Source organism: Clupea harengus, chromosome 13, assembly GCF_900700415.2.
Source record: "Clupea harengus chromosome 13, Ch_v2.0.2, whole genome shotgun sequence".
NCBI classification, from domain to species: domain Eukaryota; kingdom Metazoa; phylum Chordata; class Actinopteri; order Clupeiformes; family Clupeidae; genus Clupea; species Clupea harengus.
In genome coordinates this window covers 28886297-28909025 of record NC_045164.1, presented here as the reverse complement: position 1 = coordinate 28909025, position 22729 = coordinate 28886297, and the positions used below count along the sequence as shown (strand labels likewise).

Below are 22729 nucleotides of genomic sequence, written 5' to 3'. Positions count from 1 at the left end.
TACCCTCCTGTGTGGAGTTTATTCAGGCTGAGCTATGGCCCTGTTCACCGTAGGGCCATCAGACGTGTAATCGGTGCTCATACACATGGAATTCCTTCCCATAATCATTTGGGGTGTGAACTGAAAGGTGATTATTTAGAATAGGATAGGTTGGTAAACTGTAGAAAGCCTGTGTGTTTGTATTTTAATAATGATATAAGGGTAATTTCAGACCGACAAACCAGTGTGAAGCCTCACTTAAAAAACCAACACAACTGAGTAGGAACCAGGTGACCTAAGAACCTTTAATATGGTTTTAAATACACAGAGGGCATTATCATTTGCACCAGAATCCCAGACATTTACCCCAGTTCACTCTGAATCCTTTGACTGAGGATGGAAGTGGAGTGCTCAGCTGGACTACAATTAAAGAGCCTTTTCATTGTGTACCTTACTTTAATAATACAACAGAAATACACACGATTCATATGAATGATAAAAAAAGCTTTATTTTTGGTGATACTCTTACTAAACAAACAGGAACAGACTTTTATCTACATAGAGTTTCACCAGCAAACATAATATAAACATGCCAGTAAAAAGTACATATAGCCACCATGAGAATGATTGGGAGCCTACATTTCACACACACCCATCAGTAACCTTATCATCAGTGCCACCTTCCAAATGTGAGTACATTAATCTGACTCCACTCTGTGCTGTAAAAACAGTATAATGCTTTTTCAATCTGATCCATTAGCTTCTTGGATTCAAACCTATTCAAATCAGTTGCAGGAGCTTTCTGGAATGCAAACTAGAAAGCCAGTCTGCACGGTCCTTTTCTTTTTTGGTCGAGAGCACACAGCGTCCATTTGTTCCAAAAAAGACCTGAAATACTGATTTGTCTGACCACAATACACGTTTCCACTATGTGATGTTGTCGACGGCACTTCTGAACACGGTTAACATAAGGCTTCCTCCAGATTCCTTGGATCTTTGAATTATGTTATTTACCGTGGAGGGTAAAATATCCAAATCCCTTCCTATCCGTCTTTGAGAAAAATTGTTTTTAAACATTTCAATTATTTGCTCACGCATTTGTTGGCAAACTGGCGATCCTCAGCCCATCCGTGTTCCTTAAGGACTAGGCCTTTCCTGAATACTGCTTTTGCACCAAATCATAATTACAATGACCTGTTGACATCACTTGTTTCAAATCACATCATTATTTAATCATTCTACCTCATTACTACCCCTAAATTGCCCCTGTCCCAACTTTTTTTGGAATGTGTTGCAGGCCTGAATGGCAGGAATGGATGTATATTTATAAGTTGACCAGACAAAACATGAAATATCTTGTGTTCATACTGTCTGCAAAGAAATACAAGTTAAGGTACATATAAATCACAGTTTTCTTTTTTTATTCGCATTTTCCATACGATTTTACGGATTTGGTGTTTTACATGCCGGCTATTGTAATAGCTGTACAGTGGTCAGTTGGTCTGTATATACATGTTGGTTATTGTAATAGCTGTACAGTGGTCAGAGTGGTCTGTATATACATGTTGGTTATTGTAATAGCTGTACAGTGGTCAGAGTGGGTTGGTCTGTATATACATGCTGGCTATTGTAATAGCTGTACAGTGGTCAGAGGGGGTTGGTCTGTATATACATGCTGGCTAATAGCTGTACAGTGGTCAGAGGGGGTTGGTCGGACTAATTGCCGGCTTTATCGAGTATTCAGAGTGGGAAATCTTCATGGAAGCAGGACCTTTAAATTTAAAAACATCTTTTAATGTTTAGTCTTTTAAAACAGCAGAATATTTACAAAGAATTGACATGGATCCCAGCACATGTTGGCACTGAGGGAAACAAAACAGTAGACGCACTTGCAAAGCAAGCTCTGAAGATGAAATGCATGTTCCCCTCAGTAGATCAGAGATAAAAAAATGATTATTAAAGACGCCATGAACAAGATAGGGCAGGAAATATGGCAAAAGGAAGATAAAGGTAGACATTTATGCATCATTAAAAAGTAGGTCAAATCACAATAGTATATGCAGTTGGAGTCGGCAAGAGGAAACTTTGTTAACAATAGTGGTTTTAGTTTAATAGGTAAACATCAGTCTGGGCCATGTTTTTACCATGGGGACATTTTTAAATATTAAACACGTACTTTTTTAATGCAGGGCATATGCAGAAAAGCTGAAGTGGCAAAAGGTGGGTTGGCATTAAACAGCCCACTGAGGTTAGCACCTGGGCTTTAGTTTTCTGTTTTCCAATGTTCCCAATGGTATTCACACCCCAGTCCAATAGATGGCGGTAATGTGCTTAAAATGCAACCTGCTAACAGACTGAAAAGAAGAAGAAAAAAGGAACTCGAAGCTCACTGTAAACCGAAGCTCACTGATTGGTTTTGTCAGTAGAAATTGTTGGTATTATTGTGTAATAGCCTGCATTCCCTGCAGTCGAACGTTAATCGTAATACTTCTAAATCCCGAGGCGTTTAAAAGGAACCGAAGACAACTGTAGGAGAAGTTTAAAAGCGAGCGTATGGGACTGTTACCGCGACTGACCAACGCCTAACAACTTTGTGTGGAGCTCACTTTTTATTCGGTAAGTCAAGTAGTGATAGAATACTTATATGCCATGAGAACTTGGGCTATGCAATATAAATATCTGGTGTGTGTAAAGTTTACGAGGGGAGCTCATGAGCTCCTAGATGCCTAACAGCTCCGTGGGTAAAAGTTCCGTTTAAAAGTTCGGTTTTGGAAAAGTTTTCCACGATACATGTTGGGTAGTTCCGTTCTGCTAGCAACGATAACCCACAATAACCCCAGGAAGTAAAACGAAACGAGGAAGTAAAATAGTTCCGTTCTGCTAGCAACGATAACCCACAATAACCCCAGGAAGTAAAACGAAACGAGGAAGTAAAATGAGTTTGTTGTATCAAATGAAAGGTTTTTACAACAAACAACCCTGTTAATCGACTGGGTAATATAAAAACCTTTTATATGCAACGAGTTTTATTGTTCCATTTGTCCTAATGATCGGGAAAATAGTTAAAAGCGTGTTTGAAAGTTATAGTAGCCTATTTGTCATTATAAAGTCCTAATCTGTCTACTCGCTAGATCAGACTTTATAATGGTATTTTGTTAACTGTGCATTATATTAACTTGATTTAAAACAAGGTAAGATATAGTGAGTTAATTTTAAGCGTACAGGATACTTTGATAATGACTAAGATGTAGCTGAAAATTGACAATTAATATTACTTTCATAGTAACATCAAAATGGGTTAAAAACGATTCACTGATGTTACAAAAGTATGATTTTCTTGTTTAAATATAGGGAACACTGACTAAACAGGCATCATTGTAAATATTGTAGTAAGAAACAGTAAAACACACAACAATCTGCTGATAAAAGGATTATGTCTTCAATAAAGTTGGTTGAACATGTTCAGAACACTGTAAAGAAAGGGTAAAATATGTTTAGCAGTCATTATTCTGGTCATTCACTGTGAAAAAACACTTGACACACAGATCACACAGGCGAAAATGCATTATCTTCAATGGCAGGGTATTGCCATGTGACATGTATCACTCTTTGCTGATGAAACTAAATATTGTGTCTCAATGAAAGGGGGGTGGAATATGTTTAGGACATTCCAAACATTAAATAAAATGTGTGAAGTAGTTGAGATTTACGTCCCTGAATGCTCCACAATACTTTAAACATAGGTGATCAGACAGGCGAAAATGCATTATCTTCAATGGTAGGGCCATGTGACATGTATCACTCTTTGCTGAAAAAACTAAAGATTGTGTCTCAATGAAAGGGGGGTGGAATATGTTCAGGACACTCCAAACATTAAATAAAATGTGTGAAGTAGTTCAGATTTACGTCCCTGAAGGCTCCACAATACTTTAAACATAGGTGATCAGACAGGCGAAAATGCATTAACTTCAATGGCAGGGCCATGTGACATGTATCGCTCTTTGCTGAAAAAACTAAAGATTGTGTCTCAATGAAAGGGGGGTGGAATATGTTCAGGACACTCCAAACATTAAATAAAATATGTAAAGTAGTTGAGATTTACGTCCCTGAAGGCTCCACAATACTTTAAACATAGGCCTACACACAGGCAAAAATGCATTAACTTCAATGGCAGGGCCATGTGACATGTATCATTCTTTGCTGAAAAAACTAAAGATTGTGTCTCAATGAAAGGGGGGTGGAATATGTTCAGGACACTCCAAACATTAAATAAAATGTGTGAAGTAGTTGAGATTTACGTCCCTGAATGCTCCACAATACTTTAAACATAGGTGATCAGACAGGCGATAATGCATTGTCTTCAATGGTAGGGCCATGTGACATGTATCACTCTTTGCTGAAAAAACTAAAGATTGTGTCTCAATGAAAGGGGGGTGGAATATGTTCAGGACACTCCAAACATTAAATAAAATGTGTGAAGTAGTTGAGATTTACGTCCCTGAATGCTCCACAATACTTTAAACATAGGCCTACACACAGGCGAAAATGCATTGTCTTCAATGGCAGGGCCATGTGACATGTATCACTCTTTGCTGAAAAAACTAAAGATTGTGTCTCAGTGAAAGGGGGGTGGAATATGTTCAGGACACTCCAAACATTAAGTAAAATGTGTGAAGTAGTTCAGATTTACGTCCCTGAAGGCTCCACAATACTTTAAACATAGGTGATCAGACAGGCGAAAATGCATTAACTTCAATGGCAGGGCCATGTGACATGTATCGCTCTTTGCTGAAAAAACTAAAGATTGTGTCTCAATGAAAGGGGGGTGGAATATGTTCAGGACACTCCAAACATTAAATAAAATGTGTGAAGTAGTTGAGATTTACGTCCCTGAATGCTCCACAATACTTTAAACATAGGTGATCAGACAGGCGATAATGCATTGTCTTCAATGGTAGGGCCATGTGACATGTATCACTCTTTGCTGAAAAAACTAAAGATTGTGTCTCAATGAAAGGGGGGTGGAATATGTTCAGGACACTCCAAACATTAGATAAAATGTGTGAAGTAGTTGAGATTTACGTCCCTGAAGGCTCCACAATACTTTAAACATAGGCCTACACACAGGCGAAAATGCATTAACTTCAATGGCAGGGCCATGTGAAACGTATGACACTTTGCTGATTAAACTAAAGATTGTGTCTCAATGAAAGGGGGGTGGAATATGTTCAGGACACTCCAAACATTAAATAAAATGTGTGAAGTAGTTGAGATTTACGTCCCTGAATGCTCCACAATACTTTAAACATAGGTGATCAGACAGGCGAAAATGCATTATGTTCAATGGCAGGGCCATGTGACACGTACGTTTAAAGTATTGTGGAGCACTCAGGGACGTAAATCTCAACTACTTCACACATTTTATTTAATGTTTGGAGTGTCCTGAACATATTCGACCCCCCTTTCATTGAGACACAATCTTTAGTTTTTTCAGCAAAGTGTCATATGTATCACATGGCCCTGCCATTGAAGGTAATGCATTTTCGCCTGTGTGTAGGCCTATGTTTAAAGTATTGTGGAGCCTTCAGGGACGCAAATCTGAACTACTTCACACATTTTATTTAATGTTTGGAGTGTCCTGAACATATTCCACCCCCCTTTCATTGAGACACAATCTTTAGTTTTTTCAGCAAAGAGCGATACATGTCACATGGCCCTGCCATTGAAAATAATGCATTTTCGCCTGTCTGATCACCTATGTTTAAAGTATTGTGGAGCCTTCAGGGACGCAAATCTGAACTACTTCACACATTTTATTTAATGTTTGGAGTGTCCTGAACATATTCCACCCCCTTTCATTGAGACACAATCTTTAGTTTTTTCAGCAAAGAGCGATACATGTCACATGGCCCTGCCATTGAAAATAATGCATTTTCGCCTGTCTGATCACCTATGTTTAAAGTATTGTGGAGCCTTCAGGGACGCAAATCTGAACTACTTCACACATTTTATTTAATGTTTGGAGTGTCCTGAACATATTCCACCCCCTTTCATTGAGACACAATCTTTAGTTTTTTCAGCAAAGAGTGATACATGTCACATGGCCCTGCCATTGAAGATAATGCATTTTCGCCTGTCTGATCACCTATGTTTAAAGTATTGTGGAGCCTTCAGGGATGCAAATCTGAACTACTTCACACATTTTATTTAATGTTTGGAGTGTCCTGAACATATTCCACCCCCCTTTCATTGAGACACAATCTTTAGTTTTTTCAGCAAAGAGCGATACATGTCACATGGCCCTGCCATTGAAAATAATGCATTTTCGCCTGTCTGATCACCTATGTTTAAAGTATTGTAGAGCCTTCAGGGACGCAAATCTGAACTACTTCACACATTTTATTTAATGTTTGGAGTGTCCTGAACATATTCCACCCCCCTTTCATTGAGACACAATCTTTAGTTTTTTCAGCAAAGAGCGATACATGTCACATGGCCCTGCCATTGAAATAATGCATTTTCGCCTGTCTGATCACCTATGTTTAAAGTATTGTGGAGCCTTCAGGGACGCAAATCTGAACTACTTCACACATTTTATTTAATGTTTGGAGTGTCCTGAACATATTCCACCCCCCTTTCATTGAGACACAATCTTTAGTTTTTTCAGCAAAGAGTGATACATGTCACATGGCCCTGCCATTGAAGATAATGCATTTTCGCCTGTCTGATCACCTATGTTTAAAGTATTGTGGAGCCTTCAGGGACGCAAATCTGAACTACTTCACACATTTTATTTAATGTTTGGAGTGTCCTGAACATATTCCACCCCCCTTTCATTGAGACACAATCTTTAGTTTTTTCAGCAAAGAGCGATACATGTCACATGGCCCTGCCATTGAAATAATGCATTTTCGCCTGTCTGATCACCTATGTTTAAAGTATTGTGGAGCCTTCAGGGACGCAAATCTGAACTACTTCACACATTTTATTTAATGTTTGGAGTGTCCTGAACATATTCCACCCCCCTTTCATTGAGACACAATCTTTAGTTTTTTCAGCAAAGAGTGATACATGTCACATGGCCCTGCCATTGAAGATAATGCATTTTCGCCTGTCTGATCACCTATGTTTAAAGTATTGTGGAGCCTTCAGGGACGCAAATCTGAACTACTTCACACATTTTATTTAATGTTTGGAGTGTCCTGAACATATTCCACCCCCCTTTCATTGAGACACAATCTTTAGTTTTTTCAGCAAAGAGCGATACATGTCACATGGCCCTGCCATTGAAAATAATGCATTTTCGCCTGTCTGATCACCTATGTTTAAAGTATTGTAGAGCCTTCAGGGACGCAAATCTGAACTACTTCACACATTTTATTTAATGTTTGGAGTGTCCTGAACATATTCCACCCCCCTTTCATTGAGACACAATCTTTAGTTTTTTCAGCAAAGAGTGATACGTGTCACATGGCAATACCCTGGCATTGGAGATAATCCCTTTTCACCTGTGTGATCTGTGTGTCAAGTGTTTTTTCACAGTGAATGACCAGAATAATGACTGCTAAACATAATTTTACCCTTTCTTTACAGTTCTGAACAAGTTCAACCAACTTTAATGAAGGCATAATCCTTTTATCAGCATAATGGGGTGTGTTTTACTTTTTCTTAATACAATATTGTCTGTTTAGTCATTGTTCATTATATTAAAACAAGAAAACCATACTTTTGTAACATCAGTGAATCGTTTTTAACCCATTTTGATGTTACTATGAAATTAATATCTCTGATAGTTTAAGAAAACACGGGGCTAATAAGGGACTTTTATTTTGAAAAATCGTAACCGGAAGTCGCTCGAGCTCATTTGCCTATAGTTGCTCACTGAACGCTGCTAAGTAAAATGAGTTTGTTGTATCAAATGAAAGGTTTTTACAACAAACAACCCTGTTAATCGACTGGGTAATATAAAAACCTTTTATATGCAACGAGTTTTATTGTTCCATTTGTCCTAATGATCGGGAAAATAGTTAAAAGCGTGTTTGAAAGTTATAGTAGCCTATTTGTCATTATAAAGTCCTAATCTGTCTACTCGCTAGATCAGACTTTATAATGGTATTTTGTTAACTGTGCATTATATTAACTTGATTTAAAACAAGGTAAGATATAGTGAGTTAATTTTAAGCGTACAGGATACTTTGATAATGACTAAGATGTAGCTGAAAATTGACAATTAATATTACTTTCATAGTAACATCAAAATGGGTTAAAAACGATTCACTGATGTTACAAAAGTATGATTTTCTTGTTTAAATATAGGGAACACTGACTAAACAGGCATCATTGTAAATATTGTAGTAAGAAACAGTAAAACACACAACAATCTGCTGATAAAAGGATTATGTCTTCAATAAAGTTGGTTGAACATGTTCAGAACACTGTAAAGAAAGGGTAAAATATGTTTAGCAGTCATTATTCTGGTCATTCACTGTGAAAAAACACTTGACACACAGATCACACAGGCGAAAATGCATTATCTTCAATGGCAGGGTATTGCCATGTGACATGTATCACTCTTTGCTGATGAAACTAAAGATTGTGTCTCAGTGAAAGGGGGGTGGAATATGTTCAGGACACTCCAAACATTAAATAAAATCTGTAAAGTAGTTGAGATTTACGTCCCTGAAGGCTCCACAATACTTTAAACATAGGCCTACACACAGGCAAAAATGCATTAACTTCAATGGCAGGGCCATGTGACATGTATCATTCTTTGCTGAAAAAACTAAAGATTGTGTCTCAATGAAAGGGGGGTGGAATATGTTCAGGACACTCCAAACATTAAATAAAATGTGTGAAGTAGTTGAGATTTACGTCCCTGAAGGCTCCACAATACTTTAAACATAGGCCTACACAAAGGCGAAAATGCATTATCTTCAATGGCAGGGCCATGTGACATGTATCACTCTTTGCTGAAAAAACTAAAGATTGTGTCTCAATGAAAGGGGGGTGGAATATGTTCAGGACACTCCAAACATTAAATAAAATGTGTGAAGTAGTTGAGATTTACGTCCCTGAATGCTCCACAATACTTTAAACATAGGTGATCAGACAGGCGATAATGCATTGTCTTCAATGGTAGGGCCATGTGACATGTATCACTCTTTGCTGAAAAAACTAAAGATTGTGTCTCAATGAAAGGGGGGTGGAATATGTTCAGGACACTCCAAACATTAAATAAAATGTGTGAAGTAGTTGAGATTTACGTCCCTGAATGCTCCACAATACTTTAAACATAGGCCTACACACAGGCGAAAATGCATTGTCTTCAATGGCAGGGCCATGTGACATGTATCACTCTTTGCTGAAAAAACTAAAGATTGTGTCTCAGTGAAAGGGGGGTGGAATATGTTCAGGACACTCCAAACATTAAATAAAATGTGTGAAGTAGTTCAGATTTGCGTCCCTGAATGCTCCACAATACTTTAAACATAGGTGATCAGACAGGCGATAATGCATTGTCTTCAATGGTAGGGCCATGTGACATGTATCACTCTTTGCTGAAAAAACTAAAGATTGTGTCTCAATGAAAGGGGGGTGGAATATGTTCAGGACACTCCAAACATTAGATAAAATGTGTGAAGTAGTTGAGATTTACGTCCCTGAAGGCTCCACAATACTTTAAACATAGGCCTACACACAGGCGAAAATGCATTAACTTCAATGGCAGGGCCATGTGATACGTATGACACTTTGCTGATTAAACTAAAGATTGTGTCTCAATGAAAGGGGGGTGGAATATGTTCAGGACACTCCAAACATTAAATAAAATGTGTGAAGTAGTTGAGATTTACGTCCCTGAATGCTCCACAATACTTTAAACATAGGCCTACACACAGGCGAAAATGCATTGTCTTCAATGGCAGGGCCATGTGACATGTATCACTCTTTGCTGAAAAAACTAAAGATTGTGTCTCAGTGAAAGGGGGGTGGAATATGTTCAGGACACTCCAAACATTAAATAAAATGTGTGAAGTAGTTCAGATTTACGTCCCTGAATGCTCCACAATACTTTAAACATAGGTGATCAGACAGGCGATAATGCATTGTCTTCAATGGTAGGGCCATGTGACATGTATCACTCTTTGCTGAAAAAACTAAAGATTGTGTCTCAATGAAAGGGGGGTGGAATATGTTCAGGACACTCCAAACATTAGATAAAATGTGTGAAGTAGTTGAGATTTACGTCCCTGAAGGCTCCACAATACTTTTTTTTTTGGCCCTGCCATTGAAAATAATGCATTTTCGCCTGTCTGATCACCTATGTTTAAAGTATTGTGGAGCATTCAGGGACGCAAATCTGAACTACTTCACACATTTTATTTAATGTTTGGAGTGTCCTGAACATATTCCACCCCCCTTTCATTGAGACACAATCTTTAGTTTTTTCAGCAAAGTGTCATACGTATCACATGGCCCTGCCATTGAAAATAATGCATTTTCGCCTGTCTGATCACCTATGTTTAAAGTATTGTGGAGCCTTCAGGGACGCAAATCTGAACTACTTCACACATTTTATTTAATGTTTGGAGTGTCCTGAACATATTCCACCCCCCTTTCATTGAGACACAATCTTTAGTTTTTTCAGCAAAGAGTGATACATGTCACATGACCCTGCCATTGAAGATAATGCATTTTCGCCTGTCTGATCACCTATGTTTAAAGTATTGTGGAGCCTTCAGGGACGCAAATCTGAACTACTTCACACATTTTATTTAATGTTTGGAGTGTCCTGAACATATTCCACCCCCCTTTCATTGAGACACAATCTTTAGTTTTTTCAGCAAAGAGTGATACATGTCACATGGCCCTGCCATTGAAGATAATGCATTTTCGCCTGTCTGATCACCTATGTTTAAAGTATTGTGGAGCCTTCAGGGACGCAAATCTGAACTACTTCACACATTTTATTTAATGTTTGGAGTGTCCTGAACATATTCCACCCCCCTTTCATTGAGACACAATCTTTAGTTTTTTCAGCAAAGAGCGATACATGTCACATGGCCCTGCCATTGAAAATAATGCATTTTCGCCTGTCTGATCACCTATGTTTAAAGTATTGTGGAGCCTTCAGGGACGCAAATCTGAACTACTTCACACATTTTATTTAATGTTTGGAGTGTCCTGAACATATTCCACCCCCCTTTCATTGAGACACAATCTTTAGTTTTTTCAGCAAAGAGTGATACATGTCACATGGCCCTGCCATTGAAGATAATGCATTTTCGCCTGTCTGATCACCTATGTTTAAAGTATTGTGGAGCCTTCAGGGACGCAAATCTGAACTACTTCACACATTTTATTTAATGTTTGGAGTGTCCTGAACATATTCCACCCCCCTTTCATTGAGACACAATCTTTAGTTTTTTCAGCAAAGAGTGATACATGTCACATGGCCCTGCCATTGAAGATAATGCATTTTCGCCTGTCTGATCACCTATGTTTAAAGTATTGTGGAGCCTTCAGGGACGCAAATCTGAACTACTTCACACATTTTATTTAATGTTTGGAGTGTCCTGAACATATTCCACCCCCCTTTCATTGAGACACAATCTTTAGTTTTTTCAGCAAAGAGCGATACATGTCACATGGCCCTGCCATTGAAAATAATGCATTTTCGCCTGTCTGATCACCTATGTTTAAAGTATTGTGGAGCCTTCAGGGACGCAAATCTGAACTACTTCACACATTTTATTTAATGTTTGGAGTGTCCTGAACATATTCCACCCCCCTTTCATTGAGACACAATCTTTAGTTTTTTCAGCAAAGAGTGATACATGTCACATGGCCCTGCCATTGAAGATAATGCATTTTCGCCTGTCTGATCACCTATGTTTAAAGTATTGTGGAGCCTTCAGGGACGCAAATCTGAACTACTTCACACATTTTATTTAATGTTTGGAGTGTCCTGAACATATTCCACCCCCCTTTCATTGAGACACAATCTTTAGTTTTTTCAGCAAAGAGCGATACATGTCACATGGCCCTGCCATTGAAAATAATGCATTTTCGCCTGTCTGATCACCTATGTTTAAAGTATTGTAGAGCCTTCAGGGACGCAAATCTGAACTACTTCACACATTTTATTTAATGTTTGGAGTGTCCTGAACATATTCCACCCCCCTTTCATTGAGACACAATCTTTAGTTTTTTCAGCAAAGAGCGATACATGTCACATGGCCCTGCCATTGAAAATAATGCATTTTCGCCTGTCTGATCACCTATGTTTAAAGTATTGTAGAGCCTTCAGGGACGCAAATCTGAACTACTTCACACATTTTATTTAATGTTTGGAGTGTCCTGAACATATTCCACCCCCCTTTCATTGAGACACAATCTTTAGTTTTTTCAGCAAAGAGCGATACATGTCACATGGCCCTGCCATTGAAAATAATGCATTTTCGCCTGTCTGATCACCTATGTTTAAAGTATTGTGGAGCCTTCAGGGACGCAAATCTGAACTACTTCACACATTTTATTTAATGTTTGGAGTGTCCTGAACATATTCCACCCCCCTTTCATTGAGACACAATCTTTAGTTTTTTCAGCAAAGAGCGATACATGTCACATGGCCCTGCCATTGAAAATAATGCATTTTCGCCTGTCTGATCACCTATGTTTAAAGTATTGTGGAGCCTTCAGGGACGCAAATCTGAACTACTTCACACATTTTATTTAATGTTTGGAGTGTCCTGAACATATTCCACCCCCCTTTCATTGAGACACAATCTTTAGTTTTTTCAGCAAAGAGTGATACATGTCACATGGCCCTGCCATTGAAGATAATGCATTTTCGCCTGTCTGATCACCTATGTTTAAAGTATTGTGGAGCCTTCAGGGACGCAAATCTGAACTACTTCACACATTTTATTTAATGTTTGGAGTGTCCTGAACATATTCCACCCCCCTTTCATTGAGACACAATCTTTAGTTTTTTCAGCAAAGAGTGATACGTGTCACATGGCAATACCCTGGCATTGGAGATAATCCCTTTTCACCTGTGTGATCTGTGTGTCAAGTGTTTTTTCACAGTGAATGACCAGAATAATGACTGCTAAACATATTTTACCCTTTCTTTACAGTTCTGAACAAGTTCAACCAACTTTAATGAAGGCATAATCCTTTTATCAGCATAATGGGGTGTGTTTTACTTTTTCTTAATACAATATTGTCTGTTTAGTCATTGTTCATTATATTAAAACAAGAAAACCATACTTTTGTAACATCAGTGAATCGTTTTTAACCCATTTTGATGTTACTATGAAATTAATATCTCTGATAGTTTAAGAAAACACGGGGCTAATAAGGGACTTTTATTTTGAAAAATCGTAACCGGAAGTCGCTCGAGCTCATTTGCCTATAGTTGCTCACTGAACGCTGCTATGTTGGGTCATATGTGGAACACAATATGCCTGTTGTGCTGCTAACTAGTCTAGCTGAATACAGCGTATAAGCTATATTTCATCTACACATTTTAAGATGGATGGACTTCTGTAGAATAGGGTATACCAATGCATGCAAGGCGAACACATTTCAGAATTCAAAATAAGTAGTAAAAGATGAAAACATTTAGTGCAATTCAATGCATGCAGACAAAGGAGAAGGGAAATGGGAGGTGTGTGTGTGTGTGTGTGTGTGTGTGTGTGTGTGTGTGTGTCTGTCTGAATGGAGAGAGTTGGGTAAAGACAGATAGATTGGAAGATAGAGAGATAGAAATACAGTATGGAGTGTGAGACTGGCAGGGTGATAAGGAGTTAAAGATAGATAGATAGATATCCACTATTTTGTGCACTCTTCTCTTCTACAAACAACTGCTCCTTCTTTTCTGTCAGACAACCATATGGAAGTGATGAGACCCTCTTTCTTTTGAAATTTTATATTTCAGGTGCGTGATTTAGATGTTAATTCACATCAATTAATTTCTGACCTCAACACAATGGAACACGATTACTATTAAATGCTATTGTGTGTGCCCAATACTTTACAACATATCATGAGTGTTTCTTTAGAAATGTGAATACATTTCTATATTGTATTCTATTTTATACTTGTGTGCATGCCCCCATCATCAAGCGTGTATCTTCCAGTTATGGAAATATGATGCACTCTGCATCATCATAATAATAATAATAATAATAATAATGCATTTTATTTGTAACGCACTCTTCGTTCAAAATCATGACTGGAGTATCTTGACTGTGGGTGGCAGTGGAGTATCTTGACTGTAGGTGACAGTGGAGTATCTTGTATTTCATGATGGATCCAGCAACTATCCACTGGGGCTTCTACAGAAACACCTTACCTGAAACCCCCATCATAAGATTGACATGTTTCATAACAGCCTATTGCACTTGTCATGAATTTCTTTTTAATTCTGTGTATATGAAATCTGGCATGGGTATATCCCAATCCGACAAGTTGCCTTAACTTCCTAAAAAGTACCGTTTTTTCTGATATCCTATCCTGCTAGTATCGGACCAATACTGAGTATAGTCCCTAGTCACAACCAGACCTCTTTCTTCTAGGGGTTAATAACATGTGCAATCTTCTTGGACTCTTCTAAGTAGCTTAAAGTAGAAGTGTTTGTTAAATGTTAGCTGAAATGCTAAATGTTAAGAAATGGCATGTGTGGTTAAGAGTTCATCATCATGGATCCGAGGGTAAAATTAGGAAATGTTTTTCGATGCTAAACTTTAACAACATGTCGGACGCAATGTGCATCCAAATTCAATGGAAATTCACACCCTTACTATTGGTTCTCTCTTGAAGTACTCATGGCCTTGTGGTGATTTGCAGAATAAACTAGATGACAAGCCCCTTCCAATGATGCTACTTGCTAGTAATCTGGTTTTGAAATGACATGAAATTTCAGCCGTCATAAACTGCTTCCATCTCTGCATCCATCTCCACGTGCTCATTACTCTTGTTTGAATCACACACACTCACACACACTCACACACACACACTCATTACTCTTGTTTGAATCACTCACAAAACACACACTCACACTCACAAAACACACACACACACTCATTACTCTTGTTTGAATCACTCACAAAACACACACTCACACTCACAAAACACACACACACTCATTACTCTTGTTTGAATCACTCACAAAACACACACTCACACTCACACACACACACACACACTCATTACTCTTGTTTGAATCACTCACAAAACACAAACGCACACTCACACACACTCACTCACACTCATTACTCTTGTTTGAATTACTCACAAAGCACTCACACTCTCACACTTCACACACACACACACACACTTACTCACTCACTCACTCACAGACACTCATTGCTTTGTGAGTAATTCAAACAAGAGTACTCACACACAAACGCGCGCACACACACACACACACACACACACTCATTACTCTTGTTTGAATTACTCACAAAGCGCACACACTCTCTCACACACACACACACTCTCACACACACACACACACTCACAGACACTCATTACTCTTGTTTTAATTACTCACAAAGCAAGCGCGCACACACACACACACACACACTCACAGACACTCATTACTCTTGTTTGAATTACTCACAAAGCGCACACACACACACACACACACACTTACACCGCGTTCCACATTATTATGCAAATTACACTTTTCCTAAATAGTAATGCACAGTCAGTCAGTATCATTTTCAAGTCATCAACTGTTAGAGTATAATTCAAATTTTATTGAACAAACCTCCTAATGATAACCGTATTTTTTTCAAAAATAAAAAACTCAAAATGCAGTGTTCCAAATTATTATGCAGAGTTTCAGAGTTTCAAGATATTTTATAGGTTGTAAAGAACAAAAAAATTGTCATTTGTTGAATTTGCAGCATTAGGAGGTCATATTTACTGAAATCAAAAAAAGTTTGAATCAAAAACATCTTAACAGGTCAAGTTACATGTTAACATAGGACCCCTTCTTTGATATCAACTTCACAATTCTTGCATCCATTGAACTTGTGAGTTCTTTGATAGTTTCTGCTTTAATCTCTTTGCAGGATGCCATAATAGCCTCCCAGAGCACCTGCTTGGATGTGAACTGCCTTCCACCCACATAGATCTTTTGCTTGATGATGCTCCAAAGGTTCTCAATAGGGTTAAGGTCAGAGGAAGATGGGGGCCACACCATGAGTTTCTCTCCTTTTATGCCCATAGCAGCCAATGCCCCAGAGGTATTCTTTGCAGCATGACATGGTGCATTGTCATGCATGAATATGATTTTGCTACGGAAGGCATGGTTCTTCTTTTTGTACCACAGAAGAAAGTGGTCAGTCAGAAACTCTACATACTTTGCAGAGGTCATTTTCACACCGTCAGGGACCCTGAAGGGGCCTACCAGCTCTCCCCATGATTCCGGCCCAAAACATGACTCCGCCACCTCCTTGTTGACGTCTCAGCCTTGTTGGGACATGGTGGCCATTCACCAACCATCCACTACTCCATCCATCAGGACCATCAAGGGTTGCACGGCACTCATCCGTAAACAAAACAGTTTGAAAGTTAGTCTTCATGTAGTCCTGAGCCCACTGCAACCTTTTTTGCTTGTGAGCTTGGTTTAGGGGTGGCCGAATAACAGGTTTAAGGACACTTGCAAACCTCTTGAGCATCCTACATCTTGAAGTTCGCGAGACTCCAGAGGCACCAGCGGCTTCAAACACCTGTTTGCTGCTATTCAATGGCATTTTAGTGGCTGCTCTCTTAACCCTACGCATTTGTTTGGCAGAAATCTTCCTTATTTTGCCTTTGTCTGAACGAACCCCCTTGTGCTGTGAATCGGTGACAAATTTCTTCAACGTCCGATGATCACGCGCAATTCTTTTGGAAATATCCAATGTTGTGATACCTTGACCAAGGTATTGCACAATTTGCCGCTTTTCAGCAGCAGAGAGATCCTTTTTCTTCCCCATTTTGCCTGAAACATGTAGCTTGCTTAATAATGTGGAACATCCTTCTTAAGTAGTTTTCCTTTGATTGGGCTCACCTGGCAAACTAATTATCACAGGTGTCTGGGATTGATTTCAATCATCCAAATAGCCCTGAGACACAATACCATCCATGAGTTTAATTGAAAAGCAAAAAAATGAATACAATTTGCCTAATAATGTGGAATGCGGTGTACACTCAGACACACACACACTCACAGACACTCATTACTCTTGTTTGAATTACTCACAAAGCAAGCGCACACACACACACACACACACACACACACACACTCACACACACACTCATTACTCTTGTTTGAATTACTCACAAAGCACGCGCGCACACACACACACACTCACACAATCAGTCACTCACTTACACTCTCACTCACTCACTCACACACTAACACTCTCTCTCTCATACACTCACCCTCTCTCTCATACACTCACACTTTCTCTCTCATACACTCACACACACTCATTACTCTTGTTTGAATTACTCACAAAATCGTTATTGTGTGACATCACACAGGTATCGTATGAAAGAGCTGAGCATGTGCTTCACAATGATGCCGGTAACTTGCGTGTGTGTGTGTGTGTGTGTGTGTGTGTGTGTGTGTGTGTGTGTGGTGACCTTATTCTAACCTTGTGCTTGACAATGACGCACGTCTTCAGTTTACCAGCCCGCCCCACCTACCCCTTGACCTTTTAGTTCACACCTCGAACCCACCCCCACCTACCCCTCCCTACCCAATCACCTTTCAGTTCACACATCCAGGAATGACCCATCTACCCTCCTTTGTGTTGTCTCTGCAGGTTGAACCTGACCACGCCCACCTGAGGACCATCACACGTGAACAATGCACATGGAATTCCTTCCCATACTCCTTTGCCATTCTAATTTGCATTCCAAAAGCTCCTGCAGCTGATTGGTTAGGCTTGAATCCAAGAAGCTGATGGATCAGACAGAGGATGCACTATATTAACACCACATAGGGGAGACTGAACTCACCATTGTAAGGTAGACACTGGGATGCTCTGGATGGATACTGAACTCACCTTCGTAAGGTAGATACTGGGATAATTTTGATAGATACTGTATGTTTGTAATTCAATTTTGTTTGGTTTAACACTGGGATGCTTGGATAGATACTCTATGAGTGTAATTCAACAAAAATACGACTCTACTGTAGTTCTTTATTTAACTATATTTTCCGTGCATTGAAGGAATGTTAGACTGGATTTCCTTTACAAAACAGAACTGAACTGACTGGTACTGGGATGCTCGGAATGATTATGTGTGTCATTCTTTGGAAGCATACTGTAGAAGTGTAAATCGCCAACAGTACAACTACACTGTAGTTCTTTTGTTGCACATGTTCACTATATGCAAATGTCTTGAATTGAATGAGGGTTTGACTTGATTTTCTTTGAAAAACAGAACTGAAGTCTGAAATGTCAGGACATACTGAAACACCACAACTGCTCATGTCAGTGAAGGAAGAGATCAAAGAAGAAGAATTTGATGATTTCCTGCAGGAGTATCTTTCTGCAATTCCGAAAGTGGAAGAAAAGCCTGGACTGGAAGCTGACTGTAAGACTGAAATATACACATCACCAATCTTGACCCACAAAGAAGATGAGTATTCACCAGTGGAAATTAAACAGGAGGAAACATCTGATTTGAGAGAATATGGTCACCATGACTCTACTCCTACAGGTAAGTTGCACATTAGTTTGTATCATGAACTAGAACAATGTGATAGTTAAAATGAATTGAATATGACATCATGCTAATATGAAGCTGCAAGGGAACTTTTTAACTATTTGTCTCTAGCTTAAGGAAACATCTGGTTGCTGCTAGCGTGTGTTAATATCTGTAAATGTGAACTTGTGTCAATATGAAGCTGCACAGGCACCCCAAGGGGTTCTACCAATTATAATTTAAGGAGTAAAATTGAAGAGACTGTAACATCAGCTGGATAACTGGCATACAATTTAATATGATAATGACAATAATAATAGATGTATTAATAGTTCAACCCATTGGAACTAAGGTTAGTTACAAATGTATTGAAAAACAAAAATAAACCCCCCTGGCTTTATCTTGTGCCTAACCTAATGAAATGTAAGACCTATTGAGAGAATAGAGATACCATGGGAGTACCTTAATTATGGGAAATCATTTTGAGTATGTTAAATTTAAAACATTTAAAATGTCTGCCATCATTTTGTCTCCACAGGGCTCTACGCTAAGGTTTTCCCCAAGGAGTACATGTGCTCCTAAATGAAAAAATGTAGGAGCACACAAAGAAATTTAGGAGCACAGCGGTTTTTTTTAATGCGGAAGTAAAGCATGTCATTTGCGACCTACAGTTCAAAACATTGTATTTTCCAACGTTCAACCCCATTCATATTCAGTGTTTCCGAAGCAAGTTAGCTGGTAAATTGATCAAATTACTGCATTTGTTCATATTTCAACACTTTAGTGGACCTCTTATCAATTGCTATTAGTAGTATTTTATATAGCCAGCTTTACCTAAAGTTTATTGTAAGATATAGCTTGTTAGATTCTAAATGCAGTTAGAGTTAGACTGTACGTCTAGTATCTAACAAAAGCAACACTTTCACTGTAGCTAGCTAGAGAGCACGTGTATCATAACCAGAAGTCTGTTGGTTTATAGTCTGTCAAATTAGTTCTAGTTATTGGTGTTTGTTGGCATACAAAGTTAGTCTTCTCTTATTAGCCTAGTTAGTACATCTGATTAGAGCTAGCAGCAATGAATTGCAGATTAAGGGGTCCCTATCTCAGTGTTAATTTTGGCAGCTATTTTAGATTTAGTCTTAGTCTTAAAACGAAAATGCATATTAGTTTTAGTCACATTTAGTCATTTTTATCCTTCTTAGTTTTAGTCTAGTTTTCGTCAATGAAAACTCATTACATTTTAGTCTAGTTTTAGTCACATTTAAAAGTCCATATTATAGCCACATTAAACTCCTTTCCTTCCCTTCTCAGGCCCAGGGACCCCCTGTGTTGTGTCTACAACTGCATAATAGTCAAGCTTGCAGTACTTAAATTGTGGATGCAATTAGTCTCTAAGATACAGATCTCTTAGTATATGCCTACAGCTGAATTCCAATTAATTCAATGTAAATAATCATTTTAAGGCAATACTTAATTAACAGAATTATCATTCAAATATAAGAGAATATCAAGTCTAGATTTTCAAATGATGTGATAGCACATTACAACTACTATGCCTACCTGGCCTTAGAGTTAAATCAACCACATATCCTCCATATGAATTGCTGTGCAATTTGATAACCAACAGATTTAGCTAGACCGATAGTTTTGACAGTTGAAAGTGGTGTCAATGATGATAACAATTGCCCAAATAGACAAGGATATTTAAACCAATCACATATTCATTTATTTTTTCTTGATTAATGTCATGCGTGGCCTGTCCTATAGTCCATTCTGCAATGAGTTTACTAGCTAGCTATCGATAGCTAGTATAACTTAGCTAGGATATGCTACCTCATAGTTAGCTAAAGTTAGCTAGCTAAAAGTTTGCCAAGGCTAACGGGAGGCTTAAATCGAAAATTACTAGCGAACTATCCAAGCTGACACAACCTATACACTCGACTGCCCCTTTGAAGTTAACTGAACGTTGGCTAATATATTCTAATAACTAGTTATCATTGACAGTTACTAGCTAAGTTACCAAACCCCTTTCTTGTCTTAAATTGAGCAGTTGCTGGTGTGAGCTACAGTATGGGAGCTAGCAAAGCCATTTCTAGCTCTGCTTCACAATATTGCTGCCTAGTGTTATAAGTTAATGTAATACATAAATGTTAATAAAGTATCAGACATAAACATGATACAACACACCAGTAACTAATTGATATTATGTGTTAATATACCGAAAATATCAGTAAATCGAGGTGGTGCTGCTGTCTGTCCCGTGGAAGACCATTCAAACAGGTTGCCAGCAGGGTTTTTTTGCGAGCTACTTATACTAAGTGATCACATGTCGGCGAGATCGTCGTAACCCTCTTTTTATATGGCTCTGGCCCATTGGTTGCGAATAGTCGCTCTCATTTGCATGAAGTTAAACGTGTCATCATGCTATGTTCACATTGTGCAGTCGCGACCCCGTCACTTGTTTCCATATGAAATATATGGTATGCTTCACTTCTTCGCACCGTTGTTCCGTGTATTGACAACAATACCCGTCACTCGCGCACTATGCTCGTAAATTATTTTTCAAGTTCGCACATACCTATTTTTAGGCGCAAATGCGAGTGAAATACTCGCACTGTAGAGCCCTGCTCCAGATCTCTACATGTCTCTGAATCTCTGTTTACATTTACAGTGCAGTCTGTAAGTGGATAATTTTATCCTAAAGGACTTCCAAGTACTATTCTAGCAAATAGCCAGTCATTGAAAAACACTTTACAAAAAATACAATACATGTGTTTTCAGTGTTGTAGTGCTAATGTAACAAATAAAGTAGAGTGAGGATATTATTTAAAAAATGTCTTATTATGTTATAGGAGACGTTCAAAGGATCCATTCTAGCAAAAGGAGTACAGAGGAAAGAAGAAAGAATGTCATCAGACATCAGCAATCGAACGCAAGGAAGAAACAACATGAATGTCCCCAATGTTTCAAAACCTTTGCTGCACCTTCCGCTCTTGCAATTCATCAACGAACACACACAGGAGAAAAGCCCCATCAGTGTTCTCAGTGTGGAAAGACTTTTAGTCAAATGAGTAGTCTCAAGACACACCAGAGGGTCCATAGTGGAGAAAAGTCATATCAGTGTACTACATGTGAGAAGGGTTTCAGGAGTAGCAAAGAACTTAGAATCCACCAGATGACACATACTGGAGAAAAGCCCCATCAGTGTTCTCAGTGTGGAAAGACTTTTAGTCAAATGGGTCATCTCAAGACACACCAGAGGGTCCATAGTGGAGAAAAGTCATATCATTGTTCTCAGTGTGGAAAGACTTTTAGTCAAATGAGTAGTCTCAAGAAACACCAGATAATTCACACTGGGGAAAAGCCGTATTGGTGTTCTCAGTGTGAAAAGTCCTTCAGTACAAATGATAATTTCAAGAGCCACCAGAGGATCCATACCGGGGAAAAGCCGTATCATTGTTCTCAGTGTGGAAAGACTTTTAGTCAAATGAGTAGTCTCAAGACACACCAGATAATTCACACTGGGGAAAAGCCATACCATTGTTCTCAGTGTGGAAAGTCTTTTAGTGGAATGACTCATCTCAAGACACACCTGATGATCCACACTGGGGAAAAGCCATATCAGTGTACTACATGTGAGAAGGGTTTCAGGAGTAGCAAAGAACTTAGAATCCACCAGATGACCCATACTGGGGAAAAGTCACATCATTGTTCTCAGTGTGGAAAGGCCTTTAGTCAAATGGGTAGTCTCATCAGACACCAGAGGATCCATACTGGGGAAAAGCCGTATTGGTGTTCTCAGTGTGAAAAGTCTTTTAGTAGAATGTGTGATCTCAAGACACACCAGAGAATTCACACTGGGGAAAAGCCATACCATTGTTCTCAGTGTGGAAAGTCTTTTAGTGGAATGACTCATCTCAAGACACACCAGATGACACATACTGGAGAAAAGCCACATCAGTGTTCTCAGTGTGGAAAGACCTTTACTCAAATGGGTGGTCTCAAGAAACACCAGATGATTCACACTGGGGAA

At 38.8% G+C, this 22729-nt stretch overlaps 1 long non-coding RNA gene across 1 annotated transcript; it reads left to right on the top strand.

The window, feature by feature from the left end:
- Window positions 1–2312: 2312 nt before the first annotated feature.
- On the top strand, window positions 2313–21607 carry LOC122133443. Its single transcript, XR_006152760.1, has 4 exons — window positions 2313–2595; window positions 17808–18059; window positions 18433–18711; window positions 21549–21607. It is a non-coding gene; the product is annotated as an uncharacterized LOC122133443 (long non-coding RNA).
- The last annotated feature ends 1122 nt before the right edge of the window (window positions 21608–22729 follow it).